General features: G+C 42.8%; 1 long non-coding RNA gene and 1 pseudogene across 1 annotated transcript; both read left to right on the top strand.

The window, feature by feature from the left end:
* The first annotated feature begins 2,078 nt into the window (after positions 1 to 2,078).
* On the top strand, positions 2,079 to 17,147 carry LOC120025596 (annotated as a pseudogene).
* Positions 14,704 to 16,263, top strand: LOC120026374. Its single transcript, XR_005473084.1, has 3 exons — positions 14,704 to 15,025; positions 15,142 to 15,378; positions 15,468 to 16,263. It is a non-coding gene; the product is annotated as an uncharacterized LOC120026374 (long non-coding RNA).
* Positions 17,148 to 17,369: the final 222 nt, after the last annotated feature.

Consider the following 17,369-nt stretch of genomic DNA (forward strand, 5'->3'; position numbering starts at 1 on the left):
TCCAATTGGATAGACAGGACCAAAACAACCGTCTTGACGTCATTGAAAAGGTTGCAACATTTTTTCGAATATTCATTCAAGGAAAGTAGCATGTCAGTAGAGAAAAACAATGTCTTACAGGTGAGACTGTTCAAGTATGAACATCAAGATAAGGGGAAAAATCATTGAGGGCATATTACATATGCTCATAACCTAGGCGTACTGCTATACATGGGAGCTCTCAATGATGTTCACTCTGATGTTCACTGTAAAATACCAGTGGGGTAGCCTACCGTTTACACAAAATCAAACGTGCAAAATCAACTCATATTGTGTGATGTTTTGACTTATCAATTTATAAGAGTGTACATCTATGTAAATAAAAACGTGGATTACATTGAAAATGCACTCTTATATCCATTGCAGTCATTAAATAACAACGAACGTAATGTAAAGCAATACAAACACATAGCCTAAAATATAGCATATCTTGTTCAGGAGTTTTCCCATCATCCAATATTCTTCTGATCAAAAATCTGCTATGCCTTTTATCAGCATGCACTACTTTAGGCTGGTATCGAATGTAAGAGATAATAATAATGAAAACATGTTTTGTCCATTTGATGTAGTTTAGAATACTGATACAGATAGGCCACCAAGTCTTTTTGGCGGTGGTAGGTTTGAATGGGCTCACTGGCTTCTTCACTGGCTGCCGCACTAGCTACCGTCGTCGAAAGCGCGTTATAGATACAAATGGTGATGGTAAATGTGCAACGTCAGCACCATTGGAAAAACATATCAGTATGTGTTTTTAGCGAATTAAATGCTAGATTGTGTTGTTATCTCTCTCATTATCTACGAAAAATCAACTGCTGCCAAGACTTGCACTTGGACACGTTTGGGAGCCCAGAAATGTAGCCTCACCCCTTGGATAGGATAAGCACAAGCCTCGTTTTGATTTACATTTGGTTGAGTTGTCGACTAACGTGAATTCAACGTGAAATCAACAAAACATTTCACCATGTTATTGGATTTAGGTTAAAAGTTGAGTGAAAAAATACGAAATTCCCTTACATCGATGACTTTTTGCAAATCCAATCAGTTTTTCACTTGATTCAAGTCATCACATATATTTGTTTTGTTGAAATGACGTGGAACCAATGCTGATTCAACAATTTTTTTGCCCAGTGGGTTGTTTCATCAACCAAACCTCTCAATTGATCAAGTGTAGGTTACTAGGGCTAATATTGTAGCCTACTCTTGTACATTGAAAGTGAAATGGTTGACTAGTTGCTTAGTCCAGATTAGTTACAATTACAGCAGCAGTTACTCTTCCTTGTATCGCTCAAAACCATGTTTTATTATTTTATCAATCGATAGTAGCCAATGCGTAGCTGATGTGCTGATTGAGCCACTCAAGATGTTGGAGATAGCAATTTCATTCACATGGTCTGTGCCTGTTAATCTTGGTTACATTCACAGACCATGTGACTTGCATTCCAGCCAGACTGGGGGCAGCCGTCTCAATCCTCAGATTGATGTGTTCGCTGGTAGCGGTGTTATTAATGGAGTGGAGGAGTTATGTCACCTGGAGGAAATATAGGCAACTGCTCGAAATTGAGCATCTGGGGAGCCATAAAGCAAAGCCTGAACCCAATCATCCACACGTATTGGGTACTGCTGCAACCACACATTATTATAGAATGTGTATGTGTATGTTTGAAACATCCAACATCATTGTTCTCTCAAACTGTATCTTGTATTTTCTGAATCCCGAATGATCTGAATTCTGACAGCCTGTTTAGGCTATGTGGTTAAAATAGACTATTATAGGGATCATTTTACAGTACTTGGTTAATAACATGAATTTAATTATGTCAGAGAAGGCATCTCCAGTTTAGAAAAAGCACCTATGCACCAGTGACTCCAAATCTTTGAAATTATTGGAGCTGTCCAAGGTGCTCAATAAAATGTAATTCATGTGTCACCTACTGAGTGTTATCCCTTTAAATATTATTTTTTTTGCACGAGATCGCAATGCGCACTTGTCTCTGATTGGCTGGTCTGTCTGACCACGTGCTGTTTTTGTAATTCAGCGGAAACAAAGTTGTAGCTAGCTATCTGCAATTAATGTAACTAAGCGTTCTACATATGTGTATGTAATCAGTAAAGAGGACGCCTGATGGCAAGGATGTAGCTAGCTATCTTACTATTGTAGGTCAGAGGTAGACTAATTCACGTACAGTAGTTAGTGTCGACATTAGCAGGGTAATCTCTATCTCAATGTACGGAATGCAAGCTAGGTAGCTAACGTTAGTTAATCAGCATCAATCTAAAACAAAATAACAACGTTTGAAATCCTGTCTGGTGAAAGATCCATTAGCTAGGTAGGTTGTGATTCTTGCTGACAACGAACGGTCATGTTTGCCGGCTTGTTTGATTTCACGATATTGCTTGTTTAGCTCGAACAACACGTTGGTGTATTTGCCCTAGCACTACACAGCTGATTCAAATAATCAAAGCTTGATGATGAGTTGGTTATTTAAGTCAGCTGTGTAGTACTAGGGCAAAAAAACTAAACTTGCATCCAGTGGAGGCTCCAGGACCGCATTTGGGAAACCCTGACATAGACGTAACACTTATCGAAGAAAGTTATATTTTGGGGTTGGAAAGGGTGGTCCCTGTAGTGCCTGATACCAGACCCAGTATTGACACTTACTGGGATGTAAACCAAGACACGTTTGGAAAAATGTAACCCTTACATAAACTCTGACCATAGCAAAATAAGGCATTATCCAAAACAGTCAACATGCTCTCACAATAGGCACTTGTGTGTTGAGTCTTTTTCTTTGACATTTTTCACTTGCAGAGACTGTTGTCCTGGAGACCTCAGAGACCCAATGTCCCCCAGGGCCTGGCTCAATGAGAGGCATGAACAGTGTGGTACTAGACTCTAAATCAGATGAGGAGATATCTGGGTCATCCATGATGTTGTTGGGAGGTAAGTTAGTCACCAAACTCATCTAAATACTGTAGATCCAACCTCACCACTCTAGGTTTACACAGGGCAGAGGAAATCAGCCCTCTTATCTGCAGCATACCTTCAACACAAGGCATGTACAAGTGATTAGGGGGATCTGATGCCAAACACATTACACACATACTGTACACACACTATTCAAGATTTTGAGGACAATTTTACCAAAGCTCTCATGTTTAAAAAAAATCAATACTATGGAATAGGATGGGATCTGCTGTGTCATGTTCTGTGGCCTGCTCTGTGACATGGAATTCAATGAGTTAGTGAAACGTGAATATGAAAGATATGTTTAACTGAGATAAGTGCAATTAAGTGCAATTCATCTCTGGGGTTTCTATTCCCAGCAACACAAACTAGAGACAGTGTGGTGATGTTCATGGTGTGTTAATATGCCCCCCTTAATGTCCTGTTTTAGACCCAGCCCGTAAGAGGAGACTAGAGGTGTGTAACAGCTCCCAGGAGAGTGGGGCATCCAACTCCAGCAAGAAACCAGCCCTCCAGGAAGATTTAGTTGTGAGTCCACTAGGGCCGGGACAATACCGGTATCGCAATACTTGTTAGTATCGAGGCAAGGAAACAAAACACAAAGCAGATTTAACTTCTTTAGGAAAACAGCCCTAATGCTGGAAACACTCATCATGTTGTCATCCAGTGACACATTTGTGCGTTTGAAAAAATATTGCAATACTGGTATCGTCCCGGTCCTAGAGTCCACCTGACTGCAGTCCAATACCTCCTCCAGCCTCCATGACACCCCCAAACCAGGGTGAGGGTGCATACTCAGTTTACACCTGACGTGTGAGTCATCTGTGTTGAGCTAGAGATTTACTGAAGTAATTTGGCTAAAGTGCTGCGCTCAAGGGCACAAGAGCCCTGTGCCCCACCTGGAGTTTTGACCTTGAGGTTAGCAGTTTATTTCCCTGACCAAGATGATATACTGCCACCTTGCTTGTTCATTTGTTATTTGTCATCTCCAGTACAGAGGGGTAGGCTTGCGTGGGGAGGAGCTCACACTCTTATTGGCCTGTCTGCCTTCGGACTTCACGCGCCAGTGTGTTTTTGTCCAACCAAACAGATGTTTCTGAGGACGAGGGTCCAGAGCCCAGCTGGAAGAGCTGCAGACTAAGTTCCTCGTTCTACAGACTAAGGATGTAGAATCCCTCTCTACAGTGCCTGTGTTCTCTGTCACTGCAGTTCCACAACACATTCATCAATGCCCTAAATGTTGGCAAATGTGAACCAAAATTGTTTGAAATGTGGGAGCTGCATATTAATAATTCTTTTGACAAAAAATGTGTGGTTTTGGTTTACAACTGTATCTATTTGTCTTATCTTGCATGCACACAAGAGCTTAGAGAACCACTTCTGGAGCATGGTTGACATTTTGAGGAAATCCTATAAGCACTGTGCAAGTTTTCAGAGGAGGGTGAGAGTTTTGTGTTTCATGTTGCATGTGTGTGTGTCTGTTTATACAAAACAAAAACATTTACATTATTTTAGGTAACTAGTTAAATCCTTTGCTGTCTTGTAGCCCTATAGTTTCCTGTGTTAAAAGAATAGCATCAATTTTATTTATTTGAGAAAAAGTATTTGAGGCAATAGGTAGCCCAAATTCCCTCCCAGGTCCTGTAGACTGATTATTTTTCCTTTCTTAGAGAGGTCCAGTCAAGAGGACACCCAGGCATCATCATCAGCTAGTTTTCCCCCCTAAACCTCAGCATGCCAGGCAGCCCAAGCAGCCAAACCCCCTGGTCATCCCCCATCACTACCTCACAAGCCTACCAATGGGAGCATAATTAAGACCTTCAATAGGCTGACCGAAGGAGCAGACAAAAGGAGGAAGGTGATTCCAGATCCAGGCACCAGCTCTGAGGACAAGGCCAGTGATGACTTTGATGTGTCTGCTGAGGGCATGGAGATGGAACTTGGATGCCTCAGGTTCAGATCAGGAGGTTGGAACAGGGTCTAATGTGAAGGGACAGATCCTCTGTTTTTTCCAGGAGGCATCGCCGGTTGAGCTGTCTCTCATCTCTGGCTGCTCTGTGAAGAAGGCCCGGAGGATTGTCGAGCTGCGCCCATTTAACGAGTGGGAGAATCTGGTGAGTGGCACAAAAAACCTGTATGAACCCACACACAGTTTTCTTTTCATCGTGATACATTACTGAATTCCCTATGTTACTATGACCTCTCCAAGTTACAGTTGAAGCCTTACTAGCTAATTGGTCTAAAGTGTGTGTGTACCCTCAGGTGGCTGTTCTCGACAGAGGGAACGGCCTCTCCACTGACCTGGTGCAGGGCTGTTGTGTGGTCCTGAGGGAACAGGACGTGGCGCGCAGCCTCTTGACCAAGTGTGAGAACATCACCAACAAGATGATGCAGGACGTGACTCAAGTGGTGGAGAGGGACAAGGGCTTCCAGAAACAGCCTGAGATCCTCAACAGCAAGTGGGTTTAGCTGCTGTTTTTATACTCATCTCACTGACATACACATTCAGGTATTTATGTAGAATGATTTTCGTAGACAAACACAATCTAATACATGTAAATAATTGATAATGGCGCCCTCTGTATTATTCCTTACATTGTTAGCCCAGAACATTTTTTGTGTTATTACATACTGTCGGAAATAACTATTCTTACTTCCATTCCTTTACTTAGATTTGTGTGTATCGGGTATAAAGTGGGGCAAAAAAGTATTTAGTCAGCCACCAATTGTGCAAGTTCTCCCACTTAAAAAGATGAGAGAGGCCTGTAATTTTCATCATAGGTACACTTCAACTATGACAGACAAAATGAGAAAAAGAAATCCAGAAAATCACATTGTAGGATTTTTTATGAATTTATTTGCAAAATATGGTGGAAAATAAGTATTTGGTCAATAACAAAAGTTTCTCTCAATACTTTGTTATATACCCTTTGTTGGCAATGACAGAGGTCAAACGTTTTCTGTAAGTCTTCACAAGGTTTTCACACACTGTTGCTGGTATTTTGGCCCATTCCTCCATGCAGATCTTCTCTAGAGCAGTGATGTTTTGGGGCTGTTGCTGGGCAACACGGACTTTCAACTTCCTCCAAAGATTTTCTATGGGGTTGAGATCTGGAGACTGGCTAGGCCACTCCAGGACCTTGAAATGCTTCTTACGAAGCCACTCCTTCGTTGCCCGGGCGGTGTGTTTGGGATCATTGTCATGCTGAAAGACCCAGCCACGTTTCATCTTCAATGCCCTTGCTGATGGAAGGAGGTTTTCACTCAAAATCTCACGATACATGGCCCCATTCATTCTTTCCTTTACACGGATCAGTCGTCCTGGTCCCTTTGCAGAAAAACAGCCCCAAAGCATGATGTTTCCACCCCCATGCTTCACAGTAGGTATGGTGTTCTTTGGATGCAACTCAGCATTCTTTGTCCTCCAAACACGACGTGTTGAGTTTTTACCAAAAAGTTCTATTTTGGTTTCATCTGACCATATGACATTCTCCCAATCTTCTTCTGGATCATCCAAATGCTCTCTAGCAAACTTCAGACGGGCCTGGACATGTACTGGCTTAAGCAGGGGGACACGTCTGGCACTGCAGGATTTGAGTCCCTGGCAGCGTAGTGTGTTACTGATGGTAGGCTTTGTTACTTTGGTCCCAGCTCTCTGCAGGTCATTCACTAGGTCCCCCCGTGTGGTTCTGGGATTTTTGCTCACCGTTCTTGTGATCATTTTGACCCCACGGGGTGAGATCTTGCGTGGAGCCCCAGATCGAGGGAGATTATCAGTGGTCTTGTATGTCTTCCATTTCCTAATAATTGCTCCCACAGTTGATTTCTTCAAACCAAGCTGCTTATCTATTGCAGATTCAGTCTTCCCAGCCTAGTGCAGGTCTACAATTTTGTTTCTGGTGTCCTTTGACAGCTCTTTGGTCTTGGCCATAGTGGAGTTTGGAGTGTGACTGTTTGAGGTTGTGAACAGGTGTCTTTTATATTGATAACAAGTTCAAACAGGTGCCATTAATACAGGTAACGAGTGGAGGACAGAGGAGCCTCTTAAAGAAGAAGTTACAGGTCTGTGAGAGCCAGAAATCTTGCTTGTTTGTAGGTGACCAAATACTTATTTTCCACCATAATTTGCTAATTAATTAATTACAAATCCTACAATGTGATTTTCTGGATTTTTTTTCTAATTTTGTCTGTCATAGTTGAAGTGTACCTATGATGAAAATTACAGGCCTCTCTCATCTTTTTAAGTGGGAGAACTTGCACAATTGGTGGCTGACTAAATACTTTTTTGCCCCACTGTATGTTGTGAAATTGTTAGATATAACTCCACTGTTGGAGCTAGAAACACAAGCATTTTGCTACACCCTCAATAACATCTGCTAAACACGTGTATGTGACGAATACGATTTGATTTGATTTGATGTACATAGGCAGTTTTGAACGCACACACACATCCTTCTGTTACTTTGACCTCTCCAGGTTCCAGTTGAAGCCTTATCAGCTAATTGGTCAAAATTGGCTGACTCTGCTATACCAGAACAACCTGAGTGGAATCCTTACTGATGAAATGGTGAGTTGTTATTCCTGACCAGTCTCCAACAGTTTATTTCAGCTCCTCTGAGACTCGGCACACATGGCATGACAACAGATGAAATCCTGTGTTAATGTGATTGGGAAGCGGGGCTCTCTTTGTTGTGCCAATCCAGTCTCTGTAAATTAGTGTTTGTAATGAACCACCACCTGTCTTCTGTTGGCAGGGTTTGGGGGAAGACCATCCAGGCCATCTCTTTTCTGTTTTCTTGTTAAAGCAAGGAACAACAAAGTTACGTCACATTGTAAAGATTCCACGTTACCATGGAAACAGAGTCAACTGCATGAATGCCCGGCTGTCCCGTCTTCAATCAGCTGTTAGTTCGGTCTTCATCCATAATCGTCGGTTATATGGTAATTGTGCCAGTCCTCGTTTTTAACAGACTTTGCTTCTCTGGTGTACTATGGTGAGTGACTCATCTGTTCATTCTGAATGGTGGGACACATCATACTGTAGCCATCATGGTTAAGGCTTAACATTGATTTGATTATACAGATTTCAACCTGTTGGTTTAAGTCACCAGAAGTGAAAGGATTACCAAATATAGATTCAGTTTAGATTGTCCTATTTATATTGTGTGTGTGTTTAGGGTCTGTGGAGGATCGCAGCTTCCTTCGATATGATATTCTCCACAAATGTGTCGACTACAACATAATAATTTCCTGTAAGTCCAAAATCGAAGAATGATGGTTATGCAAGAATGACTATACACAGAAGTAAACTCGAGTCTAGTAGACTACAGGTTCACATCCTACTGTGTTAGCTAACTGCTGTGTGTCTTCTGAGCGAGACACTTAGCCTAAGTGCCTCTGGAAATATCCAGGGGAATTAGTGGAGATCTTGTAAAACCATCAGCCGTGTAAGTCACCCCAGCCAGGCTTCTGCTAACACTCCAATAATGATAATATATTCAGCGTTTGACTGAACCTGAAAAGGTCTTTGTAAGCTGAACCTGTGACTCATTCATTATTCATGGTAGTCAAGTGGTTGCCATGCCTCACAGACTACTTGTGGGAACCTTGTGTGGCTCCTTGAGCTGCTGTGTGTCTGCTGCCAGCTACGCTCTGACTATTGGCAATGACCGCAGCCTGTCCCGAAAGCTCAGAACGCCGAGCATGAGCTGAAGAACATGAGCTTCGCTGCTCTACCGCCACCTCTTGGCCATCAACATCAGAACATTGCTGGAGGCACCGGGGGAGGGAGGGCTTTCATTGGTCACCTTGGTTGAAACAGCAGAGAGAAAGAGGCGAAGTGATAGGTTTTACAATGCCCAAAATCTCTCCGTGAAAATAAACCCACAAAGCGAGGAATTTTTGAATGGGGGTCAATGAGAGAGTGTCGAAATTGGTCAACAAAACATTGAATTGCTAATATGCTACGTGAGGCTTATTTGATTGAATAGACGTTTCATAATGGTTAGGTTGTTACGAATGCACTGATGAGAGAGAGAGAGATATAATATGTTTTGGCATTGAGGTCTTCCACCATTTTAAAATAGTCAACTGGGTGGGGATTCCTATGAGTTGGGAGCAATCAGCCAATGAAGAAGAAGGAAATGTACTATTTTAAAATGGAGATAGCCTCAACTTCTAAAATCTTAACAACTTGGACGTGCTCACATTTCCTGATTTCCTTGTCCCAAATGTTTCATTCCGTCCATCCTCAACCCCAGGACGTGGATGCTCACAATACACAACGATTCCCTAGTTGATCCTGCCATGCTTTTCTCGGTTGTCGTAGGGGGGGGGAATGCTGACGTAAACAGTGAGCTGCTTTATTAGTGTGCCCATGCTGTCACAGATGCTATAATGGCACAGATACAAAGATGAGTCATATCTATCTATCTGTATGGCCTCTTGTTCACATGCGTATCTGCCTTCTCATTGTCTAGAATGGTCCGACTCCCACCTGATCTCATCTCCTCCCGTCTGCCTTCCATATCCGCGACACAGCCTGTGATCAAACCCGGGTCTGTAGTGACGCCTTTAGCACTGCGTTGCAGTGTCTTAGACCGCTGCACCACTCGGGAGGCCCATCATTTTAATGGTGTTTACCTTAGCCTCTAAACAGTTCCTCTTCCTGCCTGAACAATGTCTTGTTTATCTCCTGTGAGTCACCCCACTGTCTTCCTTTTCACTGCAGTGTATTCTGACACCTTTTGTAAAATGCTGTATGGTATGCACGATATAAGTCTAATCAGATTTGATTTTGATTTGATCTCAGGCCAAGTAGCATCTGCTGCTGACGTGGACCCCAGTGCAGAACAACCTCCTGGAGCTCATGTCACTGCTCAACTTCATCATGCCCAATATGTTCTCCAGCAGCACTGCACAGCTTGCCAACATGTTTGTCATGGTGAGGCTAGAACACATGCTATGGGATCACTCCAAAATATTCAGCTTAATACGCAGCAAGTTTGACTCATCCAACAATCTTTATTTCCTGTCAGAAATGTTCAGAGGAGCAGAGCAGCTTTGAGATGGAGAGGATCGCTTATGCCAAACTTATCATGAAACCCTTCATCCTCAGACGTGTTAAGAGTGAGGTACGGACCGGCTTGGTCTAAACTCATTACCTGATATGGTTATGGCATGATTTGGGACTGTGATATCGTATGATGCTCACTATATGAATGTTCATGATCAGTGTGAAATCCTATGAACTTGGGCTAGGATCAGTACGTCTGGACTCGCATAGTTCGAGCGGGTCAAAGACGCCATGATGATGGCTGTTCCGTTCTCCAGACCCCTGTCGGATGTCCTGATAGTTTTCTCACATGTCAGAAATTTGGGTTGTGCAGCTTGTGGAATGAGCACTGCTACGACGCGATTGGGCAAAGACTGCTGCCAATGAGCACTCAGCATGTGAGACCAAAACAATGATGGCGAAGAGGAAATCAACAACAACACACACCATGTGGACCAAGGTAACGGAAGACAGATTAGTGGAGCTGTGGAGAGAACGCTGCTTCCTTTTCAATGGGTGAGTTTGTTTTACATGTCCCGCGGTGCCCCGCAACCACACTGCACACTGCCCTAACCCATCTGGACAAGAGGAATACCTATGTGAGAATGCTGTTCATCGACTATAGCTCAGCATTTAACACCATAGTACCCTCCAAACTCGTCATCAAGCTCGAGACCCTGGGTCTCGACCCCGCCCTGTGCAACTGGGTACTGGACTTCCTGACGGGCCGCCCCTAGGTGGTGAGGGTAGGTAACAACATCTCCACCCCGCTGATCCTCAACACTGGGACCCCACAAGCGTGCGTTCTGAGCCCTCTCCTGTACTCCCTGTTCACCCACGACTGCGTGGCCATGCACGCCTCCAACTCAATCATCAAGTTTGCGGACGACACTACAGTGGTAGGCTTGATTACCAACAACGACGAGACGGCCTACAGGGAGGAGGTGAGGGCCTTCGGAGTGTGGTGTCAGGAAAATAACCTCACACTCAACGTCAACAAAACAAAGGAGATGATTGTGGACTTCAGGAAACAGCAGGGGGAGCACCCCCCTATCCACATCGACGGGACAGTAGTGGAGAGGGTAGTAAGTTTTAAGTTCCTCGGCGTACACATCACGGACAAACTGAATTGGTCTACCCACACAGACAGCGTTGTGAAGAAGGCGCAGCAGCACCTCTTCAACCTCAGGAGGCTGAAGAAATTCGGCTTGTCACCAAAAGCACTCACAAACTTCTACAGATGCACAATCGAGAGCATCCTGTTGGGCTGTATCACCGCCTGGTACGGCAACTGCTCCGCCCACAACCGTAAGGCTCTCCAGAGGGTAGTGAGATCTGCACAACGCATCACCGGGGGCAAACTACCTGCCCTCCAGGACACCTACACCACCCGATGTCACAGGAAGGCCATAAAGATCATCAAGGACAACAACCACCTGAGCCACTGCCTGTTCACCCCGCTATCATCCAGAAGGCGAGGTCAGTACAGGTGCATCAAAGCAGGGACCGAGAGACTGAAAAACAGCTTCTATCTCAAGGCCATCAGACTGTTAAACAGCCACCACTAACATTGAGTGGCTGCTGCCAACATACTGACTCAACTCCAGCTCACTTTAATAATGGAAATTGATGGGAATTGATAAAAAATGTATCACTTGCCACTTTAAACAATGCCACTTAATATAATGTATATGTATATACTGTACTCTATATCATCTACTGCATCTTGCCATCTTTATGTAATACATGTATCACTAGCCACTTTAAACTATGTCACTTTTATGTTTACATACCCTACATTACTCATCTCATATGTATATACTGTACTCGATACCATCTACTGCATCTTGCCTATGCGGTTTTGTACCATCACTTATTCATATATCTTTATGTACATATTCTTTATCCCTTTACACTTGTGTGTATAAGGTAGTAGTTGTGGAATTGTTAGGTTAGATTACTCTTTGGTTATTACTGCATTGTTGGAACTAGAAGCACAAGTATTTCGCTACACTCGCATTAACATCTGCTAACCATGTGTATGTGGCAAATAAAATTTGATTTGATTTGAGATGGGTGGAATTTGCGCATTTTAGACCATGGTCCTTAAGTGAAATCTCCACCCACCTGGGCCACCAGGCCATGCAAAACAAACTCCACCAATATAAGATCTGTGTCCTACCATGAGAGAAAACAAAAAGATAATTTCATATTAAGTCCATATTTTGCACCTCTGTCTCTTTTTGATGTTTCTGCACCTGAGAATTTGCACACTAATTAAGCAGCTCACTGTTTACGTCAGCATTTCCCCCCCCTACGACAACCGAGAAAAGCATGGCAGGATCAACTAGGGAATCGTTGTGTATTGTGAGCACCCACGTCCTGGGGTTGAGGATGGATGGAATGAAACATTTGGGACAAGGAAATCAGGAAATGTGAGCATGTCCAAGTTGTTAAGATTTTAGAAGTTGTGTAGTGTATGACCAACATTCTGTGCCATGAGTGACAAGAAGCAGCAGGTCTACAACACCCTGATACAGAAGCTGTAGGGATCCACCAATGGAGAGAGTATGTTATGGAGAGGAATATTGAGAGAAAGGTATCTTGGTCATTTGAAAAGTGATAATATACATAAGGGAATACTAAAAAGCAAAACAAGTTTAATTTTAAGATGCACAGATTAACTGATTTAAGACCATAGCATGTGTCCATGTGTCCTCAGAGAGAGAACTGACCAATGGGATGATACACTCATCTTCTGCACATGTATCACTCCAGTGTTTAATTGCTATATTGTAATTATTTAGCCACTATGGCCTATTCATTGCCTTACCTCCCTTATCCTACCTCATTTGCACACACTGTATATAGACTTCTTCTATTGTATTTTATTGACTATGTTTGTTTATTCCATGTGTAACTCTGTGTTGTTGTTTGTGTCGCAGTGCTTTGCTTTATCTTGGCCAGGTCGCAGTTGTAAATGAGAACTTGTTCTCAACTAGCCTACCTGGTTAAATAAAGGTGAAATAAATTAAAACAGTTGAAAAAGATGGTCAATCATCCACTGCTGCACCGGTAGCATTTTACCACTACTAAACTGACTGCTATGAGTCGACTCATGCTCAAGGTCAGACCTGAACACTTACCTGTTTTAAGAGAATTACAGTTATTGAATGAGTTTGTAACTGCTATTGGCAGTTCTACCTCCACTACCACTAATATGAAAGCTACTGCTGTTTCGTCTACTGTTACCACTACAGCAACTGCTGTTGATGGGGCTTCTGGAAGCTAAGGGTGTTACAGTGTGTTTTGGTCAGTCTGTAATTGCTTTGACTCTTGACCCGACCCACCGTGACGCAGACCCAGTGCTGATCAAGGAGGATATGGACGTCATGACAGAGTTTGAGCTGCACCGGCTCTGCAGTACCCGTCCGTACAAGACTATCAGCTGAACACAGACATGCTCCTGGACTCAGGAAAACTCAGTCTGCTCACACAGCTTCTGACCTCTCAAAAACAAGGTAAGAAAGCTACAGTGAAAGTGGAAGTTGAACAAATGGAGACAGCTTCTTTATTATGCACTTGTATACCTCACCCGTAATGAACCAGCTATAGCCTTCTCCATCGCCCTCCCCGGGGGTTTCTTCTCCCCCCCCATAAAACCAGTCACCCTTTTATTCCCCGTTCCTCTACCTTTGTCAGACACTCCATCTCTTCCCTGCTCTCAATTACAATCACTCTTTCCTTGGCTTTTCCTCTTCTAACATGCAGTCAACCACATTTCTCTCTGATCCCTCCAGTCCTGTAGTCATTAATCACAGTGACTGTGTTCCTCTTTCAGGGGGATAGAGTGGTGCTTTTCAGCCAGTTCACCATGATGCTGGACATTCTAGGAGATGTTCCTGAAGCACGTGAAGCATCGCTACATTCGATTGGATGGGTCAACACCCATGTCTTGACAGGTAGGAATTGTCTGATGAATCAGGGCGTTGTACTCTGTCCCTACATCTCGCAAGGCAAATCATTTTTTACCAGACTTACCTTACTATGCTTTTCATTGAGTGCCTATAGCAGAGGCTGTACATGTGTAGAAACAATCTATCAAATGAGTTATGTTTCATTGAGCTGTTAACTTTCCCCCTAATAGGATATAAAAGGCTTTTGCCTTTTAGGAATTGATTGATAAGTAGTTTGGACTGAAAATGGTCACAGGCAGGGACTCTGGACATTAATCTGGACATTAACTGTTCATCGCAATTTTTGAAAAATTCTTAGTTTTTAAAATTTGCTAACATGCATTGGTCAAAACTGAAGTCACATTGTCAAAACTCTTCACACAGTCAGCGAAACAGAAGTGTATGTGGTACAATCTGTGAATAATTTTTCATTGCTTTCACACAAAATGCATTCAATGACCACATTCTCTGAAATCCATGAACTCTTTTTTCATTCATACTCCACCACCTGCAAAACTATATATTTGCAGCACGTTTTCAAATGCTAACACACCGTTTCCAAAACTGTTAAAAACACATTCAAAACAGAATGATGGCAAATGTCGTGCATTTCTGCAGTAACCAGATTGAAACATATAGAACATCTCAGCAGAATATTTAATCATTCTAAACCCACCTGATTGCAGTTTCAGCTGAAAGCCTACCCAAGTGTCCTGTTTTTAGTCTCGTTACCAAACAGACAAAAGAGAATGGCTTCGGAATGATTTAGTTCGGAAACATGGATCAAGGAAGACAGGTTGGTGGGGAAAGAAGAGTGGCAGGGAGAGGGAGAATGCGTGGAGGACAACGGAGAGGAAGACCAAGAGTGGTGGTCTCTGATGAGATAAGGGCCACAATTATTGACCATGTTGTAAACCATGGTCTCTCTGAGAGAGGCAGGTTTAAGGTGCAACCAAATCTGCAGCATTCAACAGTTGCATCAATAGTAGGAATTTTCCGGCAAAACAACAGGTGAGATGTGCATCCTTCAATGATAATTGAACTACATATTACAATACGATACAGTATGTTCACATTTTTACATGTACTGACATTTTGAAATATATTGATTGTTTTGTGTTTTTCAGTAGGATCCAAGGGTTGCCTCCCACAGGAGGGAGAGGCAGAATATTTTCAGATGCGCAGGAAATTGCCATTGTTGACAATAAAACTGCTAGAAATTTGGGACAGAGTGCTGGCAGACAATATCACTTTTGGGAATGTGAATACGGTCAGCACAATGACAATTGCCAGAGTCCTAGAGAAACATAAAATAAGGATGAAACAGTGAACGTGTGAAAGAACTCCGGTATCAATATGTCCAGGTAAGTTGTCTGTTCAATAACCAAACAGGGTACATACCAGCTATGCATAATGTAAAGTACTGTAAAACTGTGGATTTACTGTATTTTAGAGAGTAATGGAGATGGAAGTCAGGCAAACTGCGCATACATTCATCTTTGTGGATAAAGCCGGATTCAATCTGGCAAAAACACGCCACAAGGGAAGAAATGTGATTGGACAGAGAGCAACCGTGGATGTCCCAGGCCAGAAAGGAGCTAACATCACAATGTGTGCAGCACTGTCCAATGATGGTTTGCTGTGTCACATACCACTCGTTGGCCCCTACAATACAGAGAGGCTAATTTATTTTCTGGATGACCTGCATAATCGACTTGTGCCAGCGGAGGAGAGAGGGGCAAGAAACTCCCCTACCTTCATTGTTGTGTGGGATAATGTGGCATTCCACCGCTCTGCTGCAGTCAGACTGGTTTGCTGCACATCCCAGGATGTGTACTATTCCAGTACTATTCCTGCCTCCATACTCCCCCTTCCTAAACCCCATAGGAGTTTTTCTCTGCGTGGAGGTGGAAGGTTTATGACCACCATCCACATGACCAGATGTCCTTACTGGATGCCATGAATGAGGGGTGTGGAGACACTTCTCCTGAAGACTACCAGGGTTGGATTAGACATTCCAGAAGATAATTTCCAAGCTGCATCGCCAGAAAAGACATAAGATGTGATGTTGATGAGAACTTGTGCCCAAATGCAGGAGAGAGGGAGAACTAGAACCTTCACAGTACTGTACAGTAATGGTGATTATACTATACATGTTGTTGTTTTTTGTCATTATTATTGCAGCCCTGTAATTTCAGGAATTTGTTTTTTGTTTGAACTTTTTATTTTTCACAAGTAAATTACTATATGCAAAGATATAGAAAAAAGGTATATTGAAGCAAATTGCTGCATTTCTGAATCATTCTTGTTACATATACTTTAGTACAGTCAATAAAGTGAAAAGGTGCTATTCTTATTCTAGAATGAAATACTGATTTATGTGAAAAATCATTCAAACTTAAAAGAGAAAAGTTAATGTATGTAATGCTCCCTGTTTGACCTAAAACACACTGTGTGTTATGAGTGACAACGTATGCTTTCTGAGTTAGAATTGTTTCCAGTGTTATGGTCAAACAAGCTTATTTTGAGACATGTATAAATTGTTTTGGTGGTTTGAGTTTTGGAGGTGAGATTAACTTTGGCCAAGATGAATGTTGGTAATGTAGACCGAAGTGTTTTGAAAAAGTGGCTTCACTATTGACTGACGCTTGTTAGCAATTGACAAAAACTGTAATATTATTTCTTATTAATTGAAATCTCTATGTCAATGGGGGGGAGCAAACCGATTCTTTAGCTCCCAAGTCTCTCCGATCCTCTTGTAGAATCATTTCATTTTGATTGGCCAGTGCAAGACAGAGCTGGACATCTTTGTGTTCTTAATGTCTACGAAGGCTGGAGGCCTGGGCATCAACCTGACCTCAGCCTATATGGTCATGTTGCACGACATCGAATGCAACCCCTATAATGATAGGCAGGGACAGGACCGCTGTCACAAGGTCAGTGAGGAGGGGGAAACTGTTTACACACAAGCCTTTTGCTAATGTTACCCGCCATACCCAGGCTATGCTTTTTTTGTGTGCTTCCTTTGAGCTTGTTGCTCATACACTAGATGTGAGTGTATATGCCCAATAGTAAAATTGTCACCTTTATGTTGCAGGACATTGAACGTAATCGAGCGTTAAGGACTCTATAGAGGACATGACTGCCTCAGTCCCAGGATGATGAGCTCACTGCCCACTCCTAACTCTCACATGAACCACAATATACTGTACCTCGCATGCTCATACCAACACAACAGCGTTCATTTTCATATAGCCTGCCAATGAACATGGTCTCTGACAGTTGATTATAGATTTTACGGGCTAAAACTAGATGCATTTAAATTGTCAGGAGATGAGGACTCGATACCAGAGTA

Source organism: Salvelinus namaycush, chromosome 31 (assembly GCF_016432855.1).
Source record: "Salvelinus namaycush isolate Seneca chromosome 31, SaNama_1.0, whole genome shotgun sequence".
Classification (NCBI taxonomy): domain Eukaryota; kingdom Metazoa; phylum Chordata; class Actinopteri; order Salmoniformes; family Salmonidae; genus Salvelinus; species Salvelinus namaycush.